Source organism: Bos grunniens, chromosome 2, assembly GCF_055505025.1.
Source record: "Bos grunniens cultivar Pamir isolate PY7600 chromosome 2, Bosgru_T2T1.0, whole genome shotgun sequence".
Classification (NCBI taxonomy): Eukaryota; Metazoa; Chordata; class Mammalia; order Artiodactyla; family Bovidae; genus Bos; species Bos grunniens.
The window spans coordinates 63,904,758-63,922,461 of NC_141166.1; the positions used below are offsets into that span (position 1 = coordinate 63,904,758).

At 43.9% G+C, this 17,704-nt stretch overlaps 1 non-coding gene and 1 pseudogene across 1 annotated transcript; both read right to left on the reverse strand.

The window, feature by feature from the left end:
- Positions 1-2,410: 2,410 nt before the first annotated feature.
- On the reverse strand, positions 2,411-2,483 carry TRNAL-CAA (transfer RNA leucine (anticodon CAA)). The gene has a single exon. It is a non-coding gene; the product is annotated as a tRNA-Leu (tRNA).
- A 171-nt stretch (positions 2,484-2,654) lies between these two features.
- The window catches only part of LOC147378159 (ubiquitin-conjugating enzyme E2 N pseudogene), a 35,002-nt pseudogene continuing 19,952 nt past the window's right edge, over positions 2,655-17,704 (reverse strand).

Below are 17,704 nucleotides of genomic sequence, written 5' to 3' on the forward strand. Positions count from 1 at the left end.
CTATTTTCTCTAGTTATGCTCTGAATTCTGTCACTCCTCTTTTCAAAGCTTCCGAGTTTCCAGTCACCTCATTTATAAGATTTTCTGATTTGAATTTATACTTTTCTTAAATACCTTTATCATTTTCATAGTACATTTTAGCTTGTTTTTTCATTTTTTTTTAATTTATTTATTTTAATTGGAGGCTAATTACTTTACAATATTGTATTGGTTCTGCCACACATCAACATGAATCCGCCACGGGCGTACATGTGTTCCCCATCCTGAACCCCCCCCTCCCACCTCCCTCCCCGTACGAATCCCTCCGGGTCATCCCAGTGCACCAGCCCCAAGGATCCTGTATGGAACCTGGACTGGCGATTCATTTCTTATATGATATTATACATGTTTCTACGCCATTCCCCCAAATCATCCCACCCTCTCCCTCTCCCACAGAGTCCAAAAGACTGTTCTATACATCTGTGTCTCTTTTGCTGTCTCGCCTACAGGGTTATCGTTACCATCTTTCTAAATTCCATATATATGCATTAGTATATTGTACTGGTGTTTTTCTTTCTGGCTTACTTCACTCTGTATAATAGGCTCCAGTTTCATCCACCTCATTAGAACTGATTCAAATGTATTCTTTTTAATTGCTGAGTAATACTCCATTGTGTATATGTACCACAACTTTCTTATCCATTCATCTGCTGATGGACATCTAGGTTGCTTCCATGTCCTGGCTATTATAAACAGTGCTGCGATGAACATTGGGGTACACGTGTCTCTTTCAATTCTGGTTTCCTTGGTGTGTATGCCCAGCAGTGGGACTGCTGGGAAATCACAGCAGGATCCTCTATGACCCACCTCCCAGAATATTGGAAATAAAAGCAAAAATAAATAAAATTTATAAATAAAATAAAATAAAAATAAATTAAAAAATAATTAAAATTAAAAGCTTCTGCACAACAAAGGAAACTATAAGCAAGGTGAAAAGACAGCCTTCAGAATGGAAGAAAATAATAGCAAATGAAGCAACCGACAAACAACTAATCTCAAAAATATACAAGCAACTCCTACAGCTCAATTCCAGAAAAATAAACAACCCAATCAAAAAATGGGCCAAAGAACTAAATAGACATTTCTCCAAAGAAGACATACAGATGGCTAACAAACACACGAAATGATGCTCAACATCACTCATTATCAGAGAAATGCAAATCAAAACCACAATGAGGTACCATTTCACGCCAGTCAGAATGGCTGCGATCCAAAAGTCTACAAGCAATAAATGCTGGAGAGGGTGTGGAGAAAAAGGAATCCTCTTACACTGTTGGTGGGAATGCAAACTAGTACAGCCACTATGGAGAACAGTGTGGAGATTCCTTAAAAAACTGGAAACAAAGCTTGTTTTTTTTAATGTTAGGTTATAATTTCTATCTCTTGCATACATATCTTTCTGGTATGTTTTATTGTCTCTGGGGGATATTTTTTCTCTGATTCTTATATATTATTATATGTACATGTAATTCTTCTCATTCTCTTGTTTCTTCAGAATTATCATCCTATGGGATTTGAACTGACTTTTTTCTATTGCTCACTTTCTATATGCAATGCATTTTTCTTCTTTTTAGGCTGTGTGCACCAGAATATCTTTTTTGGCTTCATCCCTGTAGAGTTTCCTCTTTTTTTTTTTTTTTAGAATAACAAAAATATTTTGCTAAAACGTAAGACTTACAGAAGTTTCCAGACAAATCATACTATACGGTCACAAGCTTTTACATGAAAGGTGGAGTCTACGCTTGATAGCAAAGTCATAGTGTTATTGGTGAGGGCTGTGATGTTTGTTTGATGTTCCCATTTTGGCTCAAACAATTAAGCCTATCCATCTGTGACAACTAAATAAATAGAGAGCATATTCTAAAGAATGGTTAGCTGTTTAACCAGTGAAATTGGATCACTATTAAAGGGAAGGAGTCGATAAAATTAAAATAAAACTACTCTCACAAGCTCAAAAAGTAATAGAGAAAAACACCCATTACCTTGGCAGCAAACCCTGGCCATTCCCTTCATTCACAGTGCTTTATACTTAAACAGTGATGGATAGATGAATTGAAGAGAGGTGCACTGCTTTGAAATGTTTCACAACAATCCTGGTGTCTTTCTAGCCTCTGCTCATGCTTTACAGCAGTGAGTCAGGAGGAGACACAGATATGCTAATGTGCATTTAATCACCAAAGGATAAAAGGTGTCTGGGCTTTTAATCTGCAATATTTCCAAGACTGTGTCCATTAAAGTGAAATGAAGTTCACTCAGTCATGTCTGACTGTTTGTGACCCCATGGACTATACAGTCCAGGGATTGAACCCAGGTCTCCTTCATTGCAGGTTTGTTCTTTACCAACTGAGCTATCAGGGAAGCCCAAACAAACTGCCCTATCTGAGGCTTGAACTCAGGACCTTCAGATTTTGAGACTGATGCACTGCCTACTGAGCTAAGAAGGCAGACGTGTCCATTAAAATCAAACCAAAAAGAAAGACATCTTGGCAGAACAAGAGAAGTGATGAAGACTTGATGATCCAATTAATATAAATATTATTCATGTTGGCATATAGCCGAGTCCAAGCCAAGTCCATGCTTGAGCTGCTTCTATGGCTTGAGCTTTGTCAAGTCTTTCACTGCTGAGACACATCATTTACTAATGGATCATCTGGATTGGAAGCACTTAACAAAGCCAGGATGGATAACAGAACAGTACTGATCTGCAGGGCTGGGGACTACTCAGAATATCTAAACATATTCTTCCCAACTTGTCTACATTAGGATGCTAAATTTTGGTCATGAAACATACTTTAGGGGCTGCCATTGGCTATTCTTCTGGAAGGAATAGTTCACATTTAAATGTCCCTCCTTCAAAGGGGAACCCTGGGGCCAGCAATGGCCACATTAAAATAACAGACATTGATTGCTCTCATCTGGTTCTGCTTTGATGCCAGGAACTGGTCCAGCCAGCAAGTAATGGGTTTCCTCAACAATCCCTAGGGCATCGTAGCCATCTTGTCAGATCCCAAGCCAGGTCTCTGGTCTCCTCTCCCTGCATGTGTGTGTGCACGCCCAGCAGTTTCAGTCATGTCCAACTCTTTGTGACCCCATGCGCTGTAGCCTGCCAGACTCCTCTGTCCATGGGATTCTCCAGGCAAGAATACTGGAGTGGGTTGCCATGACCTCCTCCAGGGGATCTTCCTGACCCAGGGATCGAACCTGGGTCTCCCGTACTGCAGGTGAAATATTTACCACTGAACCTCTGGGGAAGACCCTCCTCTCCCCACAGGTCCCTCTAATATTGTTTTCACAAAGTGATAAAAACATGGTCTCACGCTCTTGGAGATCTGAGTGTTCTGTTCCCCTCCTCTACTTTTATCTGGACTTTTTTTTTCTTTCCTTTTACTGTCCTTATTCAGCTCAATTTGGATTCTACTGCTGTCTGTTTCTTCTTAGTCTGGATCTTTGTTTTGGAAAAGAACTTTCATTTGTTACATTTCATAAGTTTAAGGGCCTATGCTGCTCCAGTGCTATCAGCTCTCCCACATGGACCAGTGCACTCGCCCCATATTGGATCCTTCAAAGCCTTCCTAGTTCTCAGACTGGCCCACAGTGCTTTCCAGTTAGTTAGCCTAGTGACTGTGGGCCATTGGAAGTCCAGTTGCCTCCTTATGCTTCCTTCTGCCCCAAAGTAGACCCCATCCAGTTCTCCTAGCTACTATTGGGTTGTTCCCAAGCCCTCATATCAAGAGATCATTGGGGAGACCTTATCATGTGTTTTTTGCTATAGATATTGCCTATGGGTCTTTGTTTCTCTGTAGGACAATTTGGGAAGACTTAAAAGTGTCATCACAATGTTCTAAGAATTCCAGTGTGTGTTGACTATTTTTTTGATTTGCATAATTCAGCTCTAAATATTTTCTGTTGCTCCCAAGTAACCTAGACGGATACAATAGTATTGCTACACTGGAGGTGCAAACAAATAAAGTGGCCACAGACTGAGATTTCAGTTCCCATCATATAGAGCAGAGCATTTTGACCATAAGAAGTCATGACCTGCCCTCTCTGCTCTGGTCAGACCTTGGGTGCAGCATTGCATCCTGGCTGGGCATCAAGGTTTTAACAGACACTCATCTGGGAAGTGTGTTTAGGAAGGAGAGGCAGTTCGAAAGCGTGCAACACAAGTAATGGTTAAGAGAACGACCATAACAGGTATTGTTTTCTAACTGCTGCTCTGTGCCGGACATAGTCGACAAACATTAGTCATGTGATCCTTACAGCAATTCCAGAAGTGCTGTTCTTATCATTTACGCTTGTTAGATGAGGCTTCAAACATGAAGGACTGCCCAATGTTACACAGTAAGCAGCAAAGCTGGGATTCAAGCACAAGTCTATTTGTCTCCAAACCTGTACTTTTAGACATTTCAGTAAGGAAAATGCTGGGAAAGATTGAAGGCGGGAGGGCAGGCGGCAACAGAGGGTGAGACGGTTAGATGGAAATCATCAACTCAATGGACAAGAGTTTGAGCAAGCTCCAGGAGACAGTGAAGGACAAGGGAGCCTGGTGTGCTGCAGTCCTTGGGATGGCAAAGAGTAAGATGCTATTGAGTGTTGTTCTGTCAGAACAACAACAATAGGGGAAAATTAAGATTTTTGAAAATGGGTTGGCACCATATGATTCAACAGTGTTCCAGAAGGAAGGACAGGACTAATGTGAATTGAAGATGTCGTACATGCCTGGCATCATGTAAAATCTGTTTAATTTAATCCTCATATCCATAAGAAGTATGCTTTAATACCCTGAAGGATCAGTCAGGACCTGTTAGGAGATAGAAGTCATAATACTTATTTATATCAGAAATTCATTTAAATGTCCTAAACCAGATAAAAAATTGTTAATTGGGTAACTGAAAAAGTAAGAAGGAAACTAAGTTATTGATGAGGTAATAACTGCTGGAAGTTTCTAGTACCCTAGGGCAGGGGAATTGATGGATGAGATTAGATTATTAAAACTTAATACTTTCAATTAGTTAATTTAGTTGGAAGAGAGGCCCCGTGGGGCTGACGCTCAGGTCCCTGAAGTGTAGGACATGCTGCCAGTATGGAGTTGGAGTCTCCGAGATACAGCACCAAGAGGCTAGTTCTATGAGGGCTGGAAAACTGCAAAGTGGATCCCACTGTTGCTATGGGAAGGATCTCTGGCTGCGGGGGTGAAACATGCTGCTGGAACATAAAGCAGACATGGGGGATAAGTCCAATCCTCCCCTTCAGCCCTGCACCCTCCCTCAGTGTCCTCATGGGCTGATGCTGGCGATGCAGAAGTGTGCTTTCAGAGTCCCAGCCGCAGCAGCACAAGGAGAGGAGAGAAGGACGGCATTTTGGTGATGAGGACATGAAGGCTCAGACACGTGCCTCAAGTCTCAGAGCTGGTGAACCAGGCACATTCCACTCTCAGATTTTTACAAAAGATTATTTTTTCTTGGCATATAATTACTTTACGGGCTTCCCTGGTGGTTCAGCGTTAAAGAATCTGCCTACCAAGCAGGAGGTGTGGGTTTGTATCATTTTTTAAGATTTATGTATCATTTTATATGTAGTTATAACAGTTCAGTTCAGTTCATTTCAGTCTCTTAGTCATGTCTGATTCTTTGTGATCCCATGGACTGCAGCGCACCACCCCTCCCTGTTCATCACCAACTCCTGGAGCTTGCTCAGACTCATGTCCATCGAGTCAGTAATGCCATCCAATCATCTTATCCTCTGTCATCACCTTCTCCTTCTGCCTTCAATCTTTCCCAACATTAGAGTCTTTTCCAATGAGTCAATTCTTTGCATCAGGTGGCCAAAGTATGGGAGTTTCAGCTTCAGCATCTGTCCTTCCAATGAATGTTCAGGACTAATCTCCTTTGGGATTGACTGGTTGGATCTCCTTGCAGTCCAAGGGACTCTCAAGAGTTTTCTCCAACACCACAGTTCAAAGCATCGATTCTTCAGGGCTCAGCTTTCTTTATAGCCCAACACTCACATTCATACCTGACTACTGGAAAAACCATAGCTTTGACTAGACAGATCTTTGTTGGCAAAGTAATATCTCTGCTTCTTAATATGCTGTCTCTGTTGGTCATAGCTTTTCTGCCAAAGAACAAGCATCTTTCATGGCTTTACTCACCACCTGCAGTGATTTTGGAGCCCAAGGAAATAAAGTCTCTTACCATTTCCATTGTTTCCCCATCTATTTGCCATGAAATGATGGGATTGGATGCCATGATATTAGTTTTTTTAATGTTGAGTTTTAAGTCAGCTTTTTCACTCTCTTCTTTCTCTTTCATCAAGATGCTCTTTAGTTTCTCTTCACTTTCTGTGACAAGGGTGGTGTCATCTGCATATATGAGGTTATTAATACTTCTCCTGGCAATCTTGATTCCAGCTTGTGCTTCATCCACTCTGGCATTTCACATGATGTGCTCTGCATAGAAGTTAAATAAGCAGGATGACAATATACAGCCTTGATGTACTCCTTTCCCAATTTGGAACCAGTCCATTGTTCCATGTCTGGTTCTAACTGTTGCTTCTCAGATTTCTCAGAAGGCAGGTCAGGTGGTCTGGTATGCCCATCTCTTTAGGAATTTTCCACAGTTTGTTATGATCCACATAGTCAAAGGCTTTGGCTTAATCAATAAGCCAGAAGGAGATTTTTTTCTGGAACTCTCTTGCTTTTTCGATGATCCAACAGATGTTGGCAATTTGATCTCTGGTTCCTCTGCCTGTTCTAAATCCAGCTTGAACATCTGGAGGTTCATGATTCACATACTGGTGAAGCCTGTCTTGGAAAATTTTGAGCATTACTTTGCTGGCATGTGAGATGAGTACAGTTGGGCGGTAGTTTGAACATTCTTTGGCATTGCCTTTCTTTGGGATTAGAATGAAAACTGACTTTTTCCAGGCCTGTGGCCACTCCTGAGTTTTCCAAATTTGCTGGCATACTGAGTGCAATACTGTAACAGCATCATCTTTTAGGATTTGAAATAGCTTAGCTGGAATTCCACCAGCTCCTCTAGCTTTGTGATGCTTCCTAAGGCCCACTTGTCTTCACATTCCAGGATGTCTGGCTCTAGGTCAGTGATCACACCATCATGGTTATCTCAGTCATGAAGATATTTTTTGTATAGTTCTTCTGTGTATTCTTGCCATCTCTTCTTAATATCTCTTGATGCTGTTAGGTCTATACAATTTCTGTCCTTTATTGTGCCCATTGTTGCATGAAATGTTCCCTTGGTATCTCTAATTTTCTTGAAGAGATCTCTAGTCTTTCCCATTCTGTTTTCCTCTATTTCTATGCATTGATCACCAAGAAAGGCTTTCTTATCTCTCCTTGCTATTCTTTGGAACTCTGCATTCAAATGGGTATATCTTTCCTTTTCTCCTTTGCCTTTCACTTCTCTTTTTTTCATAGCTGTTTGTAAGGCCTCCTCAGACAACCATTTTGCCTTTCTGCATTTGTTTTTCTTGGGGATGGTCTTGATCACTGCCTCCTGTACAATGTTATGAACCTCCACCCATAGTTCTTCAGGCACTCTGTCTATTAGATCTAATCCCTTGAATCTATTTGCCACTTCCACTGTATAATCATAAGGGATTTGATTTGTGTCATACCTGAATGGTCTGGGGGTTTTATATGACTATAAACTCACCAAACCAAGAATATCAATGAACCCCAAGCACAAGAAACTTGAATAAAACTACATCAAGGTAGATTATAATTGCATTGATCAAAACCAATAATATAGAGAAAATTTAAAAAGTGGCCAGGGAAAGAAGCAATGCCACATATGAAAAAGAATCAGAATTGCAATAAATTTCTCTTCAGAAAAAAATGCAAAGAATGGCATTTTATGTAAATGTCAAAATATTTAAAATTGTGTAAAGAAACAGCAACAACAGTTTAGAATTCTAACCCAGCAAAGAGTATTTAAAAATTAAGGTGAAATAAAGGATTTGTTCAGACATACAGAATCTATAAGAAATTGTTACCAGCAGATCTGTATTTCTGACGCCAGGCAGACTCCCAAAACATAAAGGAAAATACAGAGAAAATAAAGATTCTGGAGAAAAGAATTATGTATAAAGCATGTATAAATTATGTATAAAACATAAAAGTAAGTTTTTATTTTATACTATAGTTGATTTACAATGTTGTCTTAGTTTCGGGTGTACAGCTATACAGGTGTTCAGTTATACCCATTCTTTTTCAGATTCTTTTCCCACATAGGTTATTACAGAATATGAGTAGAGTTCCAACTTCTTGATTTTTAGAAATGAAATGGTGACCTTGTAAGTTTCCATGAACTCCTCTAGAACTTTCGGGTCCTGTCTCGGGTCACTGCACTTTGCCATCTGAGCCATTCAGGATGGAGATTCTGGGGGGGGGGTGCGGCGGACCAGGCAGGAGAGCAGGTGAGGGACCCAGGGCAGGGAGGCTGTCACTGCTGTCACTGCTTCCACTTTTCCCCTTCTATTTGCCATGAATTGTTGGGACTGGATGTCATGATCTGTGTTTATTGAATGTTGAGTTTTAGTCCAGTTTTTCCAAGAGTGGTGGGTGAGGTTAAATGAAAAGGAAAGTTCTTGCTGGGCTGAGACAAGACCAGGAGCTGGGGCGGGGGTTGAGAGAGAAACTCTGGGGAGCTGACACCACCTCCTAAGAAATGAAGAAAACTAGGATTTATGGGAGATGGACTAGCCTGGGAGGAAGGGAGCGGGGTAGCCTGGGGTAAAGTGGCAGGTGGAGAGGGGCCAGGAGGCTCTTAAGAACAGGACTACAAAGCCTGATGCTCTGTGCTATCCTCCCCATCCCCACCGCCACCACCCCCTACACAGTCTTTAGAAGGAGGAGAGAGAGTGAGCATCCGAGAGAGAGTGGGCTGTCTCCCATCTGGGTTAGGGTGGGCTGAGCCTGAACTCAGGGTCTCCATGCAGCTCACAGGTGATGAGATGGGAACTGATCACAACATACAACTGTGGGAGCTGGTCTTCGGAGACAGCAGTGACTTGAGAGAGGAAGCCTTCAAGAAATTTGCAGAAAACTTGGGGAAGACCTTGAAAGTCAGAGAGCAGTGAATGGAGGTTTCAAAGTTGTTGGTCCAAGTGTCACCAGTTGCTGTTCAAGAGAGAGGTGTCCACATTTCTTTTTGGATGAAATGTGGTTTCTTTGGGGTGTGCATGTGATTCTGTACAGGTACAGCAATTTGAGATGTATTGTTCTGGGGTCGGGGTGATGGGCTAAAGGCCCTGAAGCCCCCTGCCAGGTACTGGGGTGTGGCATTGTGACCCCACTCTCTGCCTAGTCCTGAAGCATTGATCAGGCCACATTTCTGGCCCCACCCTGGGCCTGACTCTCCACAGCTTTGGTGACAGTGTCTCCCATGGGTCCTAGACTTAGCTGGGGACCCAGCCCTCTTCACAGGGACCATTCAGAGTCAGGAGAGCCCCCAGGGAGCCCCACCCCTCCCCAAGGCACCCTCGGAGAACAGGCTGCCTGGGAAGAGTGTTTGTTCCTGCCCAGAATAGCATGTTCAAGGCTCATTTGCCCTCCGCTCACCGGGCCATAGATTGACAGCTGCGATAGGGGAATGGAACCATAGGGCCTGGCTGGACTAAACTGGCCCCAGTGAGTCCGGGACCCGCCTTTTCTTCTGGTTACTCCAGGTCTGTCCAGCCATCTCTCTGCCTTCCTGTCTTTTTTCTCTTTTCTGTTCTTTGCCATCCTAACTGCCTCTCTACTGTCCACTCTGCATCTTTCTCTCTGCTCTTTCCCCTCCTTGACTTTTTCTGTCTCTCTGAAGTCTTTCCTCCATCACTTCTTCTGCTTCACACTTTTTTTTCCCTCTGTCACATACCCCTCCATTCTGTCTCACCACAAATAGCTTTATTTGAACAACAAAGGGCAATATTTCTTTGAGAAAACAGGCTACTTTATTCACAAGTGAAATTGTCAATCAGCCCTCAAACACTATCTCTGGAAAAAAATGATTGGGGGACCCAGTCAGTTGAGGAAGGTCTCTGGGGGCCAGTTAGTGCTAGAACTGGGGAGATGTTCTTAAGAGTTTTAAGTTTCTGCCTTTGACTTTGCCCACCCACCTCCTGCAATAATAACAACAAATACCTAAATAAGAATAATGGTTAGTCTTAAGGTCTCAATTTATTGTCTATCAGCACCATGCTAGCTGTTTCACATATAATATTGTGTTCAATTACCACCACAGTCTTCAAAATTCATCTCATTGCCACTTTTAGCAGTAGAAACAGAGGTTCAGAGAGGTCACTCAGCCCTACGTGATTGCGCAGCACACATCTGACCCCTGCACAGATGCATCCTCTGCGCCCGCATGTCTGTCATGGGCTGACTGATTTTCTTTAGGACTTAAGGGGCTTGGGGAAAAAGCCAGTGGCACCTTGCCATTTGCTATGAGAGGGTGACTTTGGGGGAAGGGGACCCTTCCTATGGTCACTCAATCAGTCAAGAGTGATGGATCTCAAACATCTGACGTCTGGGAGAAGTGGACTAGAGGCCATGCTTGAGGCTCCAGGAAACCTTTTCCCCTGCAGTGTCACCCCTACAAGCCCCTGCCCCTCTCTGAACCCCACCTTCCCCATCTGAGAGCGGGGACCCTAGAATCTGCTTTTGAGACTCTGTAGAGTGGTCTGCCCTGCGGCTGGGGACACTGGGAAGAAGGGCTTTCTTTTTCAAACTTAAATTTCATCATATAACTGACTTCTGCCTGAGATTGTCCTACCTGAGAGCCCATTCTGTGAATTCTAGAGGAATTAATCAAAATGATGCTTAAAGGAAAAAAAAAAAAAAAAGCTCTATGGATGTGGCTGTAATGAAGATTCATAGGGTGTGTCTCCCCAAAAGATAGCCTGCCCAACCCCATGATGGAGGGATTGTCTCTTGATTTGCAAGTGTTTTCCTTCATCTTTTACTTTCTTATAATATTTTGTTGAAGAAACAAAAGAGTTTGTACTATAAAGTTTCCTACAATCCACTCATTTCTTTTCTCTTTTTTGACCACATCTGCAGCATGCAGGATCTTAGTTCCCCAACCAGGGTTGGTCTGTCCAACCAGGGAGACACTTTACCACTGACCTTGTTGGGGTTTCTGTAGCGTGGTGACAATAGACAGGCTGTCTGGTGTGCCTCTATAGCTGCCAAGGGACACTCCCAGGGAGGTGGACAGAAGAACTGAGGACAGTGGGTAGAAAAAGCAATGCCAGACTGACTTATCTTTCATAACCAGGTAACAGGGAGCCATAGGAGACAATGTGGCAAGGTCAGCCTTTTCTCCTGGGTCCCTCCTTCCCCTTCCTATTTTTGTGGACCAAGAGAACAAAAGTGGTTCAGGTTTCCTTGATCCAAAGGAGCTTTCTAAGCTGTGGTACATGTACACAATGGAGTATTACTCAGCCATTAAAAAGAATGCATTTCAATCAGTTCTGATGAGGTGGATGAAACTGGAGCCTATTATACACAGTGAAGTAAGCCAGAAGGAAAAACACCAATACAGTATACTAATGCATATATATGGAATTTAGAAAGATGGTAACAATAAACCTGTGTACGAGACAGCAAAAGAGACACTGATGTATGGAACAGTCTTATGGACTCTGTGGGAGAGGGAGAAGGTGGGAAGATTTGGGAGAATGGCATTGAAACATGTAAAATATCATGTATGAAACGAGATGCCAGTCCAGGTTCAATGCACGATACTGGATGCTTGGGGCTAGTGCACTGGGACGACCCAGAGGGATGGTATGGGGAGGGAGGAGGGAGGAGGGTTCAGGATGGGGAGCACATGTATACCTGTGATAGATTCATTTTGATATTTGGCAAAACTAATACAATTATGTAAAGTTTAAAAATAAAATAAAATTAAAAAAAAAAAGGAGCTTTCTAGAACCTTGCTTTGGATTCTAAAACCACTTACACTTTGTTCCTTGTCTCTTTGGTCTTTTTTAAAAAATAATAATCCTTCTGTTGCTTTCCTGGCATAGTCAACTCAGGGCTGTTAATTAACTTGAGAATCCTTGTTAAAAAAAAAAAAAAAAAAGATTATGAACCAGCAGAGCAAGGGGGTAGCTGGACTCCATTCCTAGAGGAAAAGAAAACATGTTTATGAGAAGAGAGGGCAAAAGATGGGGCTGCCTGTCTGTTCTGCTTGGCTTTTATTAGGGGAGCCGGAGGGCCCAGGTGGGGTCAGCTGGTCAGAGGGCTCAGCTTCCATCTTTTTGGCTGAAGGGGCTACTGGCCTGTCCAGCTGAGAGCCCCATGCAGAGCAGTCCCAGCTCTGCCCTCTCTACCTTTGTGAGCCTGTGTCTCCTGTAAAAGGAGAAAGTGCTGTTTCAGAAGTGGTGGGGAGGGAATGCATCAACGACTTAGTACAGTTTTGCCTAACACTAGGTGACTAATAAAGGTTTAAGTCCTGAGAGCCCAGGGCTGCTGTGAGCCCAGGCAGCTGAAGGTAGGTGTCTGTTATCCGGTGAGGGTTATGGGCTGTTCCGAGGGCTGGCATAAACGGTTTAAGATGTGATTCAATTGCGAGTTTGTTCAGGGCAAGGGCTGTGTTGTATAAACATTTGCACCCCTGGGGCTGGGAGAGCACCTCGCAGGTGCCTCTGGGAATAGTTACTCCAGGACCGGTCAGGCAAGGCGCTGCCCCCATCCAGGCTCCCAGGGAAAGGCCGAGTCCTAGTCCTGGGTGCTGCCTCCCCAGCACCTCCCAGGGTCACACAGTAGGTGCTCGGTGAAATCACCTGCATTTCCTATGGAAGCACTTGTTTGCTTCAAAGATTACATTGCCTTTTTTTTTTTTTTTTTAATGCTTCTTCATTCCCCACCCCCACCTCCACAGCATCAAAGTAATATTTTTGGTCTCATAATTTAGAAAATACAGAGAAGTGTGAAGACATTACACACAGTCTCACTTAAGGTTATTTTCTAAGATAAGGCCAGCTTTCTTGTTAATATACAGTATATTATAAATCTCTATCTATCTATCCATGTACCCCTACTACCTGGTGTTTATTGAACCCTCCCTCTGCCAGGTATTGTGCTTGGCCATCTCAGCTGTTATCCTGTCCTGCCTTGGTGATGGCGGGTGTTGATGCAGTTGAGGGGATAAAGCATTAGGTGAAAGGGTCAGATGAGCAGACATTCTGAAGGCATTGAGAGACAGGCAAGATCACTTGAGCTACAAGAGTCAGGGAAGGCTTCCTGGAGGAGGTGGGATTGAGCCTGACCCGTGAGAATGTGAAGGGCTTCCTTCTGTATGAGTATGAAAGCCCAGGAACCATCCTCAGCACAGGCACCGTGTGAACATGGTCTGGAGGTACAGGCATGAGCTTCTGACTCTTGAACTCTGGTATTATCACAGTCCTCTTCAGAGCAATCTGAGGGGCAGGAGTACAGAGCTAGTTAAAGCCTGGTGGCTGGAATCAGACAGGCCTGTTCTGGAATCCCAGCCATGTCTTAGGGCTGCATGAAGATGATATAGCATCCTCGTGGGTACCATAGCTACCTGCTTCACAAAACTGGCGTGAAGATCTGTAACAGCCTGGTGCTGACTCAGATGCAGCCTGGCACAGGGTCTGTATGCAGTATACGCTGTGGGTCCTAGTGATATTTCCACAGGCCAGGGAGGAGATTGGGGCTCACAGCAGTGCTGTGCCTTCTCTGTTTCTGAATCACCCCTAACTCCCCGGTGCCCACCTTGCATGCAAACCCTGGGGTTCACACAGGGAGAATGGCCAAGCTCAGATGGAGCTGGTCTCTGGGGCAATGGGCTCAGGAGTGAGGGTGTCTTGGGTGAGGCTGTCTGGGGCAGGGGTTTCCACAGCCCTCTCCCCATGGTCTGGCACACTTCCTTCCTTGCCTTGACCTTACTGAAAATCCAGCCTCCTTTTGGGGTCAGGAGGCATCTTAGGTCTTGGCCAAGGTCTGAGGTGGCTGACTGTCCATGCAATCTCTTCCCTGATGCATGACTGACCATGACTTCTGCTCTTTCCCTTTCCAAGGAGCTGGGGTGCGGGGGCGCTCTCTGCATCCTAAAGTATGGTGGGGTTCTCAGTTCCACTGTCCTCCCTTCCTTGGTGCAGTACACCTCCTTTCCTGCTTTCCTCCACCTTGGGAGAGGGTTCACTTAGCCCAGCCCTGAGGGGTCAGCCAAGGTCATCCCAACTCCTGGCCCCCTCCCTTCTGTGACTCACCACGAGGTTATCGCACCTTCCTTCCTGAGCCTGGGGAAAAGTGGAGGGTGGGTCCTGAGCCCAGCAATGAATGACCACACTTATGGGGCCCCACCCTCCACTAGCCCCTCTGGCTCAATCTGGGCGTTCCAGCTGCTCCTTTGACCTTCACAGCTGCACAAGCTTTGGCCCCTGTGGGACTGTGCTGGTCGTTGTCTTCCTTTACCATCACTTCCTATTCTAATCTCGCTCATTCCCCAGGGCTTTTCTAGACGAAACTGAGTACCTATCACCAAAAGTGCCCTCAGTTGTTGCAGTAGAAATGCAGGCAGGGTTCTATGCATGTTTCAGAGCTATTTGGACCCATATTTTTCACCTCACCTACCTACTCACTCCCTGCCATTGTCTCCCATTCAGCTGTTTGCTGAGGACATCTGCATGTTACCCCCCCCTGCCTCAGCTACCCTTTTCTCAAGCACTAAGGGTCTTCCATGGGGTGGCTGGCGCTGGGCGAGGCATGGGGAGTTGAGCTTTACCATGAAGTTCTGTCCTCCGGAGCTCATGCTCAGGTCAACGAGACAAGACTTCTGTCTTAACAGACCCTTCCCTTTGCCCTTTAAAACTATTTTTTATTTTGAAATAATCAAAGACTCAAAGGAAGTTACAAAAATAGCATGGAGACATCTGTGTACTCTTCAGCCAGTTTCCCCTAATGGCATCGTCTTATATAACATGTTATCAAAACCAGGAAATCAATATTGGTACTACTTCTTCCAGTTATTCAGGTTGCATCATTTTTACATATCACGTGGAGTTATAAAGTATATACAGTTATACAGAGTTATACAGTATATACCTTTTTAGTTTTTTTAGAGAGAGTAAAAAATTTTACATGTCATCATATTACATAGTCACATATCAGCTGCATCCCCTCCTTGCTTTCTGCATCCCTGGCCACCATTAGTCTGCTCTCCATCACTGTAATCTTGGCATTTTGAAAATCTTTCTTTTTTAAATGTTTATTTATTTATCTGGCTGTGCCAGGTTTTAGCTGCAGCAGGCAGGATCCTATAGCTGTGGCATAGGAACTCTTAAGGTGTGAAGTGTAGGGTCTAGTTCCCTAACCAGGGATTGAACCTGGGCCCCCTTCACTGGGAGCATAGAATCTTAGCCACTGGACCACCAGGGAAGTCCTGCCATTTTGAAAATCTTACATAGAGTTATACAGTATATATCTTTTGATTTTTTATAGAGAGAGTAAAAATTTTTAATTAATATATAAAAACAATATTATACTATTATACAGTATATCAATATTATTATTGATGATTATTATATATTAATATATAATAATATTAATTAAAAAATTTTTTACTCTATATATACATAGAGTAAAATCCATATCCTTAGATGAGTACCTGGCACACAGTAGGCTCTCAATAAACACATGTTAATAGATAAATCTTGGCCAAGCTCTTCGAGTGTGCCTGTCGCCCAGTCTGAGCCGTGCATGTGCACTGGCCGGGAGGGATGTTCTGGGAAGCCCCCAGGCCTGCGGTCCCCAAACCTATGCCGCCACTGCCCCTCAGCACACCCAGGGCTTGCTCTGCTGTCACTCGCTATTTAAAGCATCTGCTAACATATGTAGCAACTCCAGCTTTGGTGACATTTCAGATGACTGCTGTGTTTGTGGTGCCCTCTGTTTCCGTTCTTTCATTCTGCCTCCGGGGTCTGACATCAGGGGCCCTCCACTGGGGGTGGAGGACTGCAGGATTTGCTTTGCCTCTGCTGGTCCCCTGTTGCCACTAAATAAAGTATTTAATGGAGCTGCTCCTCCCCAGACTTAGGAATGCTGCTTTCAGGAAACAAAACAAGCCTGTCCTAGCGTCCACACAGCCAAGGACAGACACATGGATGGAGAGTCCCCTCTCTCCAACCACAGAGGACAGCTGTGTGGCCAGAGGGTCCTAGGTCCCCGCACTGGGGCTCCAGTGGAGTTGTGGGCCCATCTCCTGGACCAGGTCTGAATGGGCAGGTCAGACACAACTTGGGTAATGACAGGTCTGGCAGGAGCTCTCCCCGAGGCTGGGGCCTCCTCTGAAGGCCTGGGCATCATCTGCTGGCCTTGGCAATGGTTGCTGCCACTTACCCAGACCCATGAGGGACAGAGACAGGCCTCGTGGCCAGCAAGCGATCCTCTTGCCTCTGAACTTTTGTTTCCTTGCTATTGAATTGAAACAATGTGGTATCTGAATCACGTGGTCCCTGGGGTATTTATTTATTTATTTATTGGCCACACCACAGGGCTCAGCAGACCTTAGTTCCCGACCAGGGACTGAATCCACGCCCCCCTGTAGTGGAAACTTGAAACCTTAACCACTGTACCCCCAGGAAAATCCCCCTGGGATATTTGAATGAGACAATAAGTTGTAATTTTGGAAACTGAGACATAATTTACATGCAGTAAACTTTGCTCTTGTGTGCAGTTTTATAACTTTCATGTAACCATCTCTCACCTCAGTCAAGATATAGAATATTTTCATCACCCAAAAGTTCCCTTCTGACCCTCTGTAGTCAAACCCTTCCCCCACCCCAGCCCCTAACAACCCATCTGATTTCTGACCCTAATTTTGCTTTCTCCAGAATGTCATATAAATAGATATGTCATCCAACTTTAACTTTAGCCATTCTAATAGGTATATACCATGAAGTTTTTTTTTTAACCTGTCAATTACAAATTCCTAGTTTTTTTGCAGGCAGTATGGAAATGTGTATGGAATCAAACTAGCTGGCTTCAAATCTTACCTTGATTATTTAGTAACTCTTTAATTTTTCAGATTTCTTATAGAAAAAAAGGAATTAAAATGGGGTTGTCAAAGGAATTAAGTGTTACAGTGTAAGACAAAGGCTGAGCTTTCCCATTGCTAAGCCACCATCATTACTAAGATAGTGTGTTCTTGATCTTTAGTGCCCCAACAGGCCTCAAGGTGGGTATTCTTATGCCCATTTTATCGATGAAGACACTGAAGTCCAGTTAAAAGACCACATTTCCCCATCTCTCTAGCAGATAGATATAGACATGGAGTATGTTTCAGCCAATGACAGGTAAGCCCAAGTGTCACATGAGACTTCTGTAGAGTCTTCCTTAACAAGAATAAGGTACATCTTTTTTTTCTATTCCTCCTTCTGTCTGGAAGTCAGGCTTGTTGGCTATATCTCCAGCAGCCTTTTAGGACCACCAACTGATCTTAAAAATATAAAGCTAAGTGCTGAGGACAGGAATAGAGGTGCCTGGGTCCCTGATGGGATCATGAACCATCCTATTAACCCTGGACTGCCCATCCCTAGACTTCTTTTCTGAGGAAAAGAAACCATTTCAGGAGGCACATGCTATATAGAAAGTTGCATTTGAATATCAACAGAAGGTGTGAAGAAATGAGTG